Source organism: Pseudophryne corroboree, chromosome 11 (genome assembly GCF_028390025.1).
Source record: "Pseudophryne corroboree isolate aPseCor3 chromosome 11, aPseCor3.hap2, whole genome shotgun sequence".
Classification (NCBI taxonomy): Eukaryota; Metazoa; Chordata; class Amphibia; order Anura; family Myobatrachidae; genus Pseudophryne; species Pseudophryne corroboree.
Window position 1 is genome coordinate 177,628,566 of NC_086454.1, and position 12,703 is coordinate 177,641,268.

At 47.1% G+C, this 12,703-nt stretch overlaps 1 pseudogene; it reads left to right on the forward strand.

Moving 5' to 3' along the window:
• The first annotated feature begins 5,712 nt into the window (after positions 1-5,712).
• Positions 5,713-5,831, forward strand: LOC134971329 (5S ribosomal RNA; annotated as a pseudogene).
• The last annotated feature ends 6,872 nt before the right edge of the window (positions 5,832-12,703 follow it).

The window sequence follows — 12,703 nt, forward strand, 5'->3', positions numbered from 1 at the left end:
TGGCCATTGTGTGTATAAATGACACTGCTACCTGTCATCATTGTGTGTATAAGTGGTGCTGACACCTGTGGCTATTGTGTGTATAAGTGACACTGCTACCAGTGGCCATTGTGTGTATAAGCGGTGCTGCTAAAAGTGGCCATTGTGTGTATAAGTGGTGCTGCTACCTGTGGCCATTGTATGTATAAGCGGCTTAGCTAGCTGTGGCCACTGTGTGTATAAGCACCTCTGTTACCTATGGGAATTGTGTGTAGAAGTGGCACTGCTACCGGGGGCCATTGTGTGTATAAGCAACACTGCTACCTGTGGTCATTGTGTATATAAACTGCTTTGCTACCTGTGGGCACGTTGTGTATAAACGTCTCTGTTACCTGTGGGCACTGTGTGTATAAGCGTCTCTGCTACCTGTGGGCGCTGTGTGTATAAGCGGCTCTGCTACCTGTGGGCACTGTGTGTATAAGCGGCTCTGCTGCCTGTTGGCGCTGTGTGTATAAGCGGCTCTGCTACCATTGGGTATTGTGTGTATAAGCTGCCCTGCTATCTCTGGCCACTGTGTGGATACGTGGCTCTGATACCTGTGGCCACTGTGTGTATAAGCTGCGCTGCTACCTGTGGGCGCTGTGTGTATAAGCTGCGCTGCTACCTGTGGGCGCTGTGTGTATAAGCGGCTCTGCTACCTGTGGGTATTGTGTGTATAAGCGGCTCTGCTACCTGTGAGTTTTGTGTGTATAAGCTGGCCTGCTACCTCTGGCCACTGTGTGGATACGCGGCTCCGTTACCTGTGGCTATTGTGTGTATAAGCGGCTCAGCTACCTGTGTCCATTGTGTGTATATGCGGCTCTGATACCTGTGGCCACTGTGTGTATAAGCTGCGCTACATATACTAGCAGTATATACTACACTATGTTATTCATTGTGCCCTGCGGCCACTCTTCACGCCCTCACAAAGGGCTACGTCCCTTTGACAATTGCATGCCCTTCCCCCTTGCAATATTTACCCAATAGCATAAACTTTTGCGAAGGTAATACTCTATATAATATCAATTATAGCGAAGCTGAAGCCCGTGCAGGGGTTAACAGGTCGTAGCCTCTTGCAACGCTATTTTCTGTCTAACACCTTCCCTCTCTTTTATCCTCTCCCTACCACCCTGCCTCTCCCTATCCTTTACCCATCGCACAGCGTTTTTCTGTACATTCCCTTTCTCCCCCCCTACACCTGTCTACCTTTTCTCAACCGGAACCCATTTCTGTATGCCCTCTATACTGCCCTGCATTTCTGGTTCTGTTATCTACCGGCCTGCGTATGTTCAAAGGCGTGCAGGGGTTAACGGGGCGTAGCCCCTAACGACGGTGTGAAGAGCGCCCGTAGGGCGCGATGAATCACCTAGTTATATTATAAACAGGAGCTGTTCTAGACATGGCAAGTTGGTCAGGTGCCCAGGGCTCTGCGGCCTAAGGGCATGGCCACAGTCACCCCACAGGCACCCTCGGCCTACTTGCATCCGCATCCCGGCTGCAGCAGGTATATGGACTGTGTGGGCGCTCGCTGCAGCCGGCACCTTCCACTCAGCGGCAGACGCCAGAGGCCGTAGCTCACTCCTGAGCTCCGGCTTCCGGCTCAGGCAGTGTGCGTCTGTGCTGCGCTATGGGAGAGACATCATGACGTCTCTCCCATAGATCCGAGGAGCGGGTGCCACACAGAGGGCAGCTTCGGGCCGGAAGCGGGAGCGGGGCTGGTGAGTATTGTGGTTTTTTTTTTGTGTGTGTGAGCGGCGCTACTAGGGGGCATCTCCACTGGGGGCACCACTACAGGGGGCATCTCTACAGGGGGCATCACTACAGGGGGCATCTCTACTGGGGGCATTACTACAGAGGGCATCTCTACTGGGGCCATCACTACAGGGGCATCTCTACAGGGGGCATCACTATAGGGGGCAGCTCTACTGGGACATCACTATAGGGGGCAGCTCTACTGGGGGCATCACTATAGGGGGCATCTCTACTGGGGCAGCTCTACAAGGGACATCTCTACTGGGGGCATCTCTATAGGGGTCATATCTACAGGGGGCATAACTACAGGGGGTATATCTACACAGGGGCATATCTATACGGGGGCATAACTACACTGGGGTAATACTACTGGGGGCACTACTAATGAGGGCTTTGCATAGGGGGCACTTAATAAGTACAATGTGTATAAGGGTCTACCTGGTGCAATGTGTATAAGGAGCTACCTGGTGCAATGTGTGCAAGGGGCTACCTGGCATAACGTGTATAGAGGCTCTGCTGTACTGTGGTATAATGTGTGGAAGGGGCTCTAACATGGTATAAGGGGGGACCGATGGAGACTGCTGTGTAGTGTAATGTGACTGATGGACACTACTGTGCGGTGTCATTTGAATTGGTACTATTCTGTGGCCACGGCCCTTCCTATGAAGCCACGCCCCTATTTATTTACACGCGCCTTTGGCGCACACTAACCCTATCTTCCCTGTCGGAGGGGGGGGGGGGGGGGGTTTGGGGCACCACAAGTTCTAGTACCGGCCCTGATTATGAACACTAGGAAAAAAGACCTTTGTTATCAGTGCTAACTATAATATGGGATCCGGACTAAAAGTCGACAGTAACTAGGTCGACAATGTCTAGGTCGACCACTATTGATCGACAATAACTAGGTCGACAGGGTGTCTAGGTCGACAGGGTCTTTAGGTCGACATGTTCTAGGTCGACAGGTCAAAAGGTCGACATGAGTTTTTCACAATTTTTTTTCTTATTTTAACCTTTTCATACTTAACGATCCACGTGGACTACGATTGGAACGGTAATCTGTGCCGAGCGAAGCGGTAGCGGAGCGCAGGCACCATGCGAGGGGACGCGGTGCACTAATTGGGGTTCCCGGTCACTCTACGAAGAAAACGACACCAAAATAACATTAAAAACTCATGTCAACCTTTTGACCTGTCGACCTAGAACATGTCGACCTAAAGATCCTGTCGACCTAGACACCCTGTCGACCTAGTTACTGTCGACCAATAGTGGTCGACCTAGACATTGTTGACCGAGTTACTGTCGACTTTCAATACCACACCCCTATAATATACTGCATATAAGTGTCTGTATATAAACACAAGAATCTGTTGTGATTGAAAGTGCGTTTCCTTGCAATAATTTGGCTATTTTTGCCATGACCCAACCCTTCAATATTTATATCAGATAAATATGATGGAAAAATTACTAGCTATATGCTCCTAAATCCAGCCTATACCACCCTGCTTTTCCTCACTCCTCCTTAAGATGCATTCAGAGGGCCTAATTCTGAGTTGATCGCAGCAGCAACTTTGTTAGCAGTTGGGCAAACCATTGCCCTCATTCCGAGTTGTTCGCTCGCAAGGCGATTTTAGCAGTATTGCACACGCTAAGCCGCCGCCTACCGGGAGTGAATCTTAGCTTCTTAAAATTGCGAACGAAAGATTCGCAATATTGCGATTACACATCTCGTAGCAGTTTCAGAGTAGCTTCAGACTTACTCGGCATCTGCGATCAGTTCAGTGCTTGTCGTTCCTGGTTTGACGTCACAAACACACCCAGCGTTCGCCCAGACACTCCTCCGTTTCTCCAGCCACTCCCGCGTTTTTTCCGGAAACGGTAGCGTTTTTTCCCACACGCCCATAAAACGGCCAGTTTCCGCCCAGTAACACCCATTTCCTGTCAATCACACTACGATCGCCTGAGCGAAGAAAAAGCGGTGAGTAAAAATCCAAACTTCATAGCAAATTTACTTGGCGCAGTCGCAGTGCGGACATTGCGCATGCGCACTAAGCGGAAAAACGCTGCGATGCGAAGAAATTTTCCAAGCGAACGACTCGGAATGACCTCCCATGTGCACTGCAGGAGGGGCAGATATAACATGTGCAGAGAGAGTTAGATTTGGGTGGGTTGTATTCAAACTGAAATCTTAATTGCAGTGTAAAAATAAAGCAGCCAGAATTTACCCTGCACAAAAACAAAATAACCCACCCAAATCTAACTCTCTCTGCACGTTATATCTGCCCCCTCTGCAGTGCACATGGGGGGTAATTCCAAGTTGATCGCAGCAGGAATTTTTTTAGCAGTTGGGAAAAACCATGTGCACTGCAAGGGGGGCAGATATAACATGTGCAGAGAGAGATAGATTTGGGTGGGGTGAGTTCACTCTGCAATCTAAATTGCAGTGTAAAAATAAAGCAGCCAGTATTTACCCTGCACAGAAACAAAATAACCCACCCAAATCGAACTCTCTCTGCAAATGTTATATCTGCCCCCCCCCTGCAGTGCATATGGGGGTAATTCCAAGTTGGTCGCTACAGGAAACTTTTTAGCAGTTGGGCAAAACCATGTGCACTGCAGGGGGGGCAGATATAACATGTGCAGAGAGAGTTAGATTTGGGTGTGGTGTGTTCAATCTGCAATCTAATTTGCAGTGTAAAAATAAAGCAGCCAGTATTTACCCTGCACAGAAATAAAATAACCGACCCAAATCTAACTCTCTCTGCCCCCCTGCAGTGCACATGGTTTTGCCCAATTGCTATAAAAAATCCTGCTGCGATCAACTTGGAATTACCCCCATGGTTTTGCCCAACTGCTAAAAATTTCCTGCTGCGATCACTTGGAATTACCCCCAAGGTTTTGCCCAATTGCTAACAAACTTGCTGCTGCGATCAACTCAGAATTACACCCAGATATTCTCATCTAATGAAGTCCTATCACAGGGGCATGTCGCAAGCACTTTTCGGGGCAGCTAGATGATTTCACACGCAGCCGCTCCGATAAAAAAATTTCAGCGGTCCGCCTGCCAGCACAGCCAGGCTATGCTTTCAGGGGTCAACCTCTAATCGATGAGTCTGCAATTAAATGCAGATGCTTCGTGAGCCGGCGCCATACACATGCTGGGCTGCATTGCCCTGAGCTGAGCAGCCCCCAGCATGTGGGGAGATGGACGTAGATCTTGCTGCGCGAAGATCTGGATCTATCTCTGAATAACCCCTCAGAGTTGCACCTCCCCTTTTATAGTCTAATAGACAGATGTCTAAACAATGTCTTCCCCCTGATTTTATCACCTCCCCTGGGATAAAGTTGAGTAGAACACTTGCTTTGTTGTACCATACTAATAAAAATGCCTTAGCATAGAGATGTGCGGCGGCACTTCATGTATTGTGTTTTGGTTTTGGTTCTGGTTCCATACTTGTGTTTTGGATCTGGATTGGTTTTGCCAAAACCACCCTTTCGTGTTTTGGTTTTGGATCTGGATGATTTTTGAAAAAAAACATGAAAAAGCTAAACTCACAGAATTTGGGGGTAATTTTGATACTACGGTATTATTAACCTCAATAACATTAATTTCCACTCATTTCCAGTCTATTCTGAATACCGCACACCTCACAATATTGTCTTTAAGACAAAAGGTTGCACCAAGGTGGCTGTATGACTAAGCTAAGCGACACAAGTGAGCAGCACAAACACCTGGCCCATCTAGGAGTTCGATGTCGTAACAGATGATTGAGCAGCAGAAGTGTCATGAAACATAGACTTGGCTTTTGCTCTTCATAAACTCTTCATACATACATGTTGAAAATTGCACTAAAAGCAATTCAGGCACTTATGATTAATTCATTATAATTAAACTGTACAAGTGTCTGTGCACTGGAATTGATTGTACATGTTGGAGATTTACCTATCTACGGTCAAACCGCACTGAGTATGCCCAATCTCGTCTGATCTTGGAAGCCATACACTGCAGGGCCTGGTCAGTACCTGGATGGGAGACCACCAGGGAATACTAGGTACCGTAGGCATTTTACTCTCACATCATTTGAATTTTGTCATTCCAGTTTGTTGTGCAGACCCAGGTATTCAATTTACACTCACATTTAATTGTGACACTCTGACACGGTATAGCTGAACCTAATGGAGACACTTTATTCCCACAAATATTTCTCATCTTAGGAAAATTAAAGGAAATTCTTTGTTTATCAAGGGAATAAACATATTTTCGCCTACCCATATTTTTTTGCCAGAAAATTGCAGTATTTTTGCATCTAATAATTATATACTAATATTTGCCTTCTCCCTCTCTCTTTTTAAGTATATCTCAATAAAAGTTGAGTATTAATATACTCATATTCTCATCTTTCAACATTTTATCATAATATTTTCATAAGTGTGCCCTGGAAAAGATATATAGAGCTGCTTTTGTCTTTTGCTCTTACAAAAGACCACACCTTCATCATCTAGGAGTGGCACTGCAGTGGCAGACAGAATGGCACTATTCAAACACTAGGCCCCAAACAGCACATGATGCAAAGAAGAAAAAGAGGTGCAATGAGGTAGCTGTATGACTAAGCTAAGCAACATAAGTGTGCGGCACAAACACCTGGCCCATCTAGGGGTGGCACTGCAGTGGCAGACAGAATGGCACAATTCAAACACTAGGCCCCAAACAGCACATGATGCAAACAAGAAAAAGAGGTGCAATGAGGTAGCTGTATCACTAAGCTAAGTGACACAAGTGTGCGGCAGAAACACCTGGCCCATCTAGGAGTGGCACTGCAGTGGCAGACAAGATCGCTTTTAAAAAAAAATAGTTCCCAAACAGCACATCATGCAAAGAAGTAAAAGAGGTGCAATGAGGTAGCTGTATGACTAAGCTAAGCAACACAAGTGTGCCTCACAAACACCTGACCCATCTAGGAGTGGCACTGCAGTGGTAGACAGGATGGCACTTAAAAAAACTAGTCCCCAAATAGCACATGATGCAAAGAAAAAAATAGGTGCACCAAGGTCGCTGGATGACTAAGCTAAGCGAAACAAGTGTGCGGCACAAACACCTGGCCCATCTAGGAGTGGCATTGCAGTGGCAGACAGGATGGCACTTTAAAAAAAACTAGTCCCCAAACAGCACATCATGCAAAGAAGTAAAAGAGGTGCAATGAGGTAGCTGTATGACTAAGCTAAGTGACACAAGTGTGCGGCACAAACACCCGGCCCATCTAGGGTTGGCACTGCAGTCCCACTGCACTAATGGTGGATACTGGACGCACGTCTAACACTAACATAGCTGTCAAGGCCTCAGTTATCCGCTTTGCAACAGGATGACTGCTGTCATATTTCATCTTCCTCGCAAAAGACTGTTGGACAGTCATTTGCTTAGTTGAAGTAGTACAAGTGGTCTTTCGACTTCCCCTCTGGGATGACGATCGACTCCCAGCAGCAACAACAGCAATGGCAGCAGCAGTAGTAGGAGGAAGTGGTTCTTGATCATTCCCTATTTTATCCTCCAAATTTTTGTTCTCCGTTATTTGTTTGCACTTATATAACAAAATGCAGCAAAGGAGAGCGTACCTCTACACCACATAGGGGAAACCCTGTAAAAATTATTTGGATTAAATATTAATAACCCCTTTATTTGGAGTAAATAATATACAGCACAGGACAGCACCACTGAACTTATATGGCAGCACCACTAGACTGGACTTATACGGCAGTACCACTGGATTGGATTTATACATCAGTACCACTGGATTTATACACAGTACTACTGGACATATACGGCAGTATCACTGGATTTATACGACAGTACCACTGGACATATACGGCAGTATCACTGGACTTATACGGCAGCATCACTGGACTGGATTTATGCGCCATTACCACTGGATTTATATGGCAGTACCACTGGACATACACGGCAGTACCACTGGAATCATATGGCAGTACCACTGGACATATACGGCAGTATCACTGGACTGGATTTATATGCCAGTACCACTTGATTTATATGGCAGCACCACTGGACATATACGGCAGTATCACTGGATTTATATAGCAGTACCACTGGACATATACAGCAGTATCATTGGAATTATATGGCAGTACCACTGGACATATACGTCAGTATCACTGAACTGGATTTATACGGCAGTACCACTGGATTTATACGGCAGTACCACTGGACATATACTGCAGTATCACTGGACTGGATTTATACAGCAGTACCACTGGATTTATACAGCAGTACCACTGGACATATATGGCAGTATCACTGAATTTATACGGCAGTATCACTGGACTTATAGGGCAGTATCACTGGACTGGATTTATACGCCAGTACCACTGGATTTATACACCAATTCCACTGGACATATACGGCACTATCACTGGACTGGGTTTATACGCCAGTACCACTGGATTTATACGGCTGTACCACTGGACATACACGGCAGTATCACTGGATTTATACGGCAGTACTACTGGACATATACGGTAGTATCACTGGACTTATATGGCAGTATCACTGTACTAGATTTATACGCCAGTACCACTGGAGTTATACGGCAGTACCACTGGACATATACGGCAGTACCACTGGACTTATATGGCAGTACAACTGGACTTATATGGCAGTACCACTGGACATATACGGCAGTATAACTGGATTTATATGGCAGTACCACTGGACATACTGTATACGGCAGTATCACTGGATTTATATGGCAGTACCACTGGACATATACGGCAGTATCACTGTACTGGATTTATATGCCAGTACCACTGAATTTATACGCCAGTACCACTGGACATATACGGCAGTATCACTGGATTTATACGGCAGTACCACTGGAAATATACGGCAGCATTGCACACGCTAGGCCGCCGCCCTCTGGGAGTGTATTTTAGCAGAATAGCGAACGAAAAATTTGCAAAACTGCTACTAAATAATTCTTAGCAGTTTCTGAGTAGCTCCGGACCTACTCACAGATTGCGATCAGCTCAGTCCGTTGAGTTCCTGGTTTGACGTCACAAACACACCCTGCGTTCGGCCAGCCACTCCCCCGTTTCGCCAGACACTCCCGCATTTTTCCCTGACACGCCTGCGTTTTTTTGCAAATGCCGGGAAAACGCTGAGTTGCAGCCCAGAAACTCCCCTTTCCTGTCAATCATTTACCGAACAGCAGTGCGGCTGAAAAGCGCCGCAGGATCCACAGCAAAACTGCTAAGTTTTGTGTTAAATAACTAAGCGCATGCGCCCTGCGTGCCTTGCGCATGCGCAATTTGCAACAAATCGCAGCATAGCGAAAATCGGCAACGAGCTAACAACTCGGAATGACCCCCATGGTTTTGCCCAACTGCTGCTACGATCAGGTCTGACTTACCCCAAAGACACAGAGGCTGTTCTATTAGCCTGACTCAGGCCATGTATTTGTTGCCTCCAAGTTAAATCTGTTTATTATGCTACATTCCTCTATTATGCTTTTAGATAATAAAAATGATCATTATGATAATTTATAGAACTGATCATAGATTTTATTTCCCACCACAAATGCAAGGTATAGAACTAAAAAAAAGGGCTTCGCTGTGACATTTAAAGTTTTGCACAGTGTAACTTATTCCATGTCTCTGCAGACCTACGGGGTGATTCAGTCCTGATCGCTGCTGTGCGTTTTCGCACAGTGGGCGATCAGGTAGATACTGCGTATGCGTATGCACCGCAGTGCGCACAAGTGTCAGACAACAACAAAGGGCCTCGCCAGTCAGCGACAGGATGGTGCGAAAAATCCGATCGCACGTGCGTGCGCAAGTTAATTGACAGGAAGAGGCCATTTGTGGGTGGTAACTGACCGTTTACTGGCGTGTCCAAGCGTTTTCAGGGAGGGTGTCTGACGTCAACTCTGGCCCCAATCATTGTATTATAGGAGTAAGTCCTGGGCTGCGCAGAGACTGCACTCAGTGGATTTTTGCAGCATACACATGCCATCACACACTTGCACTGCAAATTTACACTCCCCCTGGAGGTGGCGACTATCCGATCGCAGGACAGCAAAGTGTGCAGCCCATCGATTGAGTCTGAATCACCCCCCTAGGCACATTGCTACGTTAGCAGGCCATCAAAGACCAAGGCATCATGCACTGCACATAGGCCACATTGGCTGTGCTTCATAAATCATATCCAATGTTTAGGAAAATGCTCAGTTTAGGTTAACATTGAATTCCCTGTCCATTTCAACACCTATATATCTAACTGTACTAATTATTTTATTTATTAATATAGTGCCATCGGGGCGTAACTAGATCTTTGTGGACCCCATAGTAAACTTTTGAAAGGGTTCCCCCTGCACTTCGCAAGAATGAGGGAGTGGCGGGGGGGGGGGGGGTGTCTGAAAGCAGAGTTTTTTTTTTTTTTTACCTATGGGCTGCAGGACCTCTAGGTAAAATCCACCACCCAGCTCACTGTCACTAAAGCCAGATGCAGATGCAGTCCACGAGACTGCACTGGCTTCACTGTGATTGGCAGTGACTTCCTATTGGAAGTCCTACCTGTCAGTCAGTCACAGACACAAAAGGCAGTCAGCCAGACCGGGCTGCAATAGGCCATCCATCTACTTGCCTTATCAGCCCCTAGCTGGATTCTAAGGGCTGCAGCCAATGCAGTCCATAGAAGCCGTGGCTTTGCGCATATGTAGTACTGTCGCTGCTACTGCACATGCGCCAGGTCCCGGCGTCTGTGGACTGTACATAGTACAGGTGCCGGGACCCAGGCAGTGGCGGGGACAAGGAGGGGGAGACCCGGCAGCATTGCCACCAGCATCCCTCCTCCTTCACAAAGGTAGAAGCCACGGCTGATCCTCACTGAATTAGGCCCAATGTCGCATATTATTACAGGGGCTTTGCAAGGAGGGGAACACGGTCATACTGTACACCAAAGTATGGGGGTGATACTGCTGGCCACGGGCACCAGGCTGTATCAGGTACAGTAATATTTCTCAGGAGAGACACAAAGCCTAACAGGAATCACTGGAACAGTGGGTATTGAGTTGGCAAAGCCTAGGGGCAGGCAGAGTCTTGGGCCACAAGTAAAATATAACTGGGGAGCACTTACAAAAACAGAATGGAACAGGGGACAGGGGCCTGCCAAAACTTCCTCACTCTGTGGCCCACTATAGCAGAATAAGGAGAGTTATGGTAGACTTACCATTGTTAACTCTCTCTTTCTGCGAGGTACATTGGGTTCCACAGGGAAACATTGGGGTGTAGAGTGGATCTTAATCCAGAGGCACCAACAGGCTAAAGCTTTAGGCTGTCCCAGGATGCATTGGGGCCTCCTTTATAACCCTGCTTTAAGGCACTGTGAGCTCAGTTTTGTTAACCAGTCCAATGCAGGAGTAGGTAAGAGAGAAGGTAGATGTTAGTCACATAGAACCACATTTTCACGACAGGAGAGGGGACCAGCAGCTAATGCCATACAAACCCATAGAAGCTTGGTGCGTCAGGGTGGACGCCCTGTGGAACCCAATGTATCTTGCAGAAAGAGAGTTAACAATGGTAAGTCTACCATAACTCTCCTTTTCAGCAACAGGTTACATTGGTTTCAACAGGGAAACATCGGAGATGTCCTAAGGCAGTTCCTCAAGGGGGTTGACGCGCCTTAGCGGGTATGAGAACCCAGAGTCCAAAGGAAGCATCCTGGGAAGCTGAAGTATCAAAGGCATAGAACCTAATAAACGTGTTCACAGAGAACCACATAGCTGCCTTGAAAAATTGTTCTGCGGACGCGCCACGGCGAGCCACCCAAGATAGTCCAGCAGACCGAGAAGAATGGGCATTAATAGCAGCAGGAGCTGGGAGACCAGCCTGCGAATAAGCTTGTTCAATCACCATTCCAATCCATCTGGCCAAGGTTTGCTTATTCGCAGGCCAGCCACGTTTGTGGAAACCAAACAAAACAAAAAGGGAATCTGACTTCCTGATAGAGGCAGTCCTCTCCACATATATATGGAGAGCCCGTACCACATCCAAAGAACGCTCTTTGGAGGACAAATTAGAAGAGATAAAGGCTGGAACCACAATCTCTTGCTTAAGGTGAAAAGATGACACCACATTAGATAAATAACCTGGGCCTGTTCTAATAACTTCCCGGTCACGATAAAATATTAGAAAGGGTGGATGACAGGACAATGTGCCTAAGTCCGACACCCTTCTTGCAGAGGCAATAGCCAGTAAAAACAAGACCTTGGCCGTGAGCCATTTAAGGTCCACCATCTCAAGAGGTTCAAATGGAGACTCTTGCAGGGCATTCAGGACAATAGCCAGATCCAATGGAGCCACAGGTGGGACATACAGAAGGGAGGCTGAATCCGTAAGACACCCTGAGTGTATGTAGGAACATCATGTATAGATGCAATTTTCCTCTGAAACCATACTGACAAGGCAGATATGTGAACCTTGAGGGAGACCAGACGAAGGCCTCAATCCAGTCCTCTTTGCAGAAAAGTTAGAAGTCTGGAAGTTCTGAATCTGTATGCATCATAATTCTTATCAGCACACCAGGTGAAGTAAGAATTCCAGACCCTGTAATAAATATGAGAAGATGCCGGTTTGCAGGCTTTTAAAATAGTCCTTTGGCTCTCAGGAGTGATGCCTCAAGAGCCACGCCGTCAAAGCCAGCCAGGCAAGGTCCGGATAAAGACAAGGGCCCTGTTCGAGGAGGTCTGGGCACTGAGGAAGTAGAAGAGGATGCTCTGTCGATAGACCCTGCAGGTCTGAGAACCAATGACGTCTGGGCCACGCTGGAGCGACTAGAAGTAGAAATCCTCCTTCTTGTTTGAACTTCCGCAGGACCCTGGGCAGGAGTGACACTGGAGGGAACACGTAGGGCAGCCGAAAGCTCCAT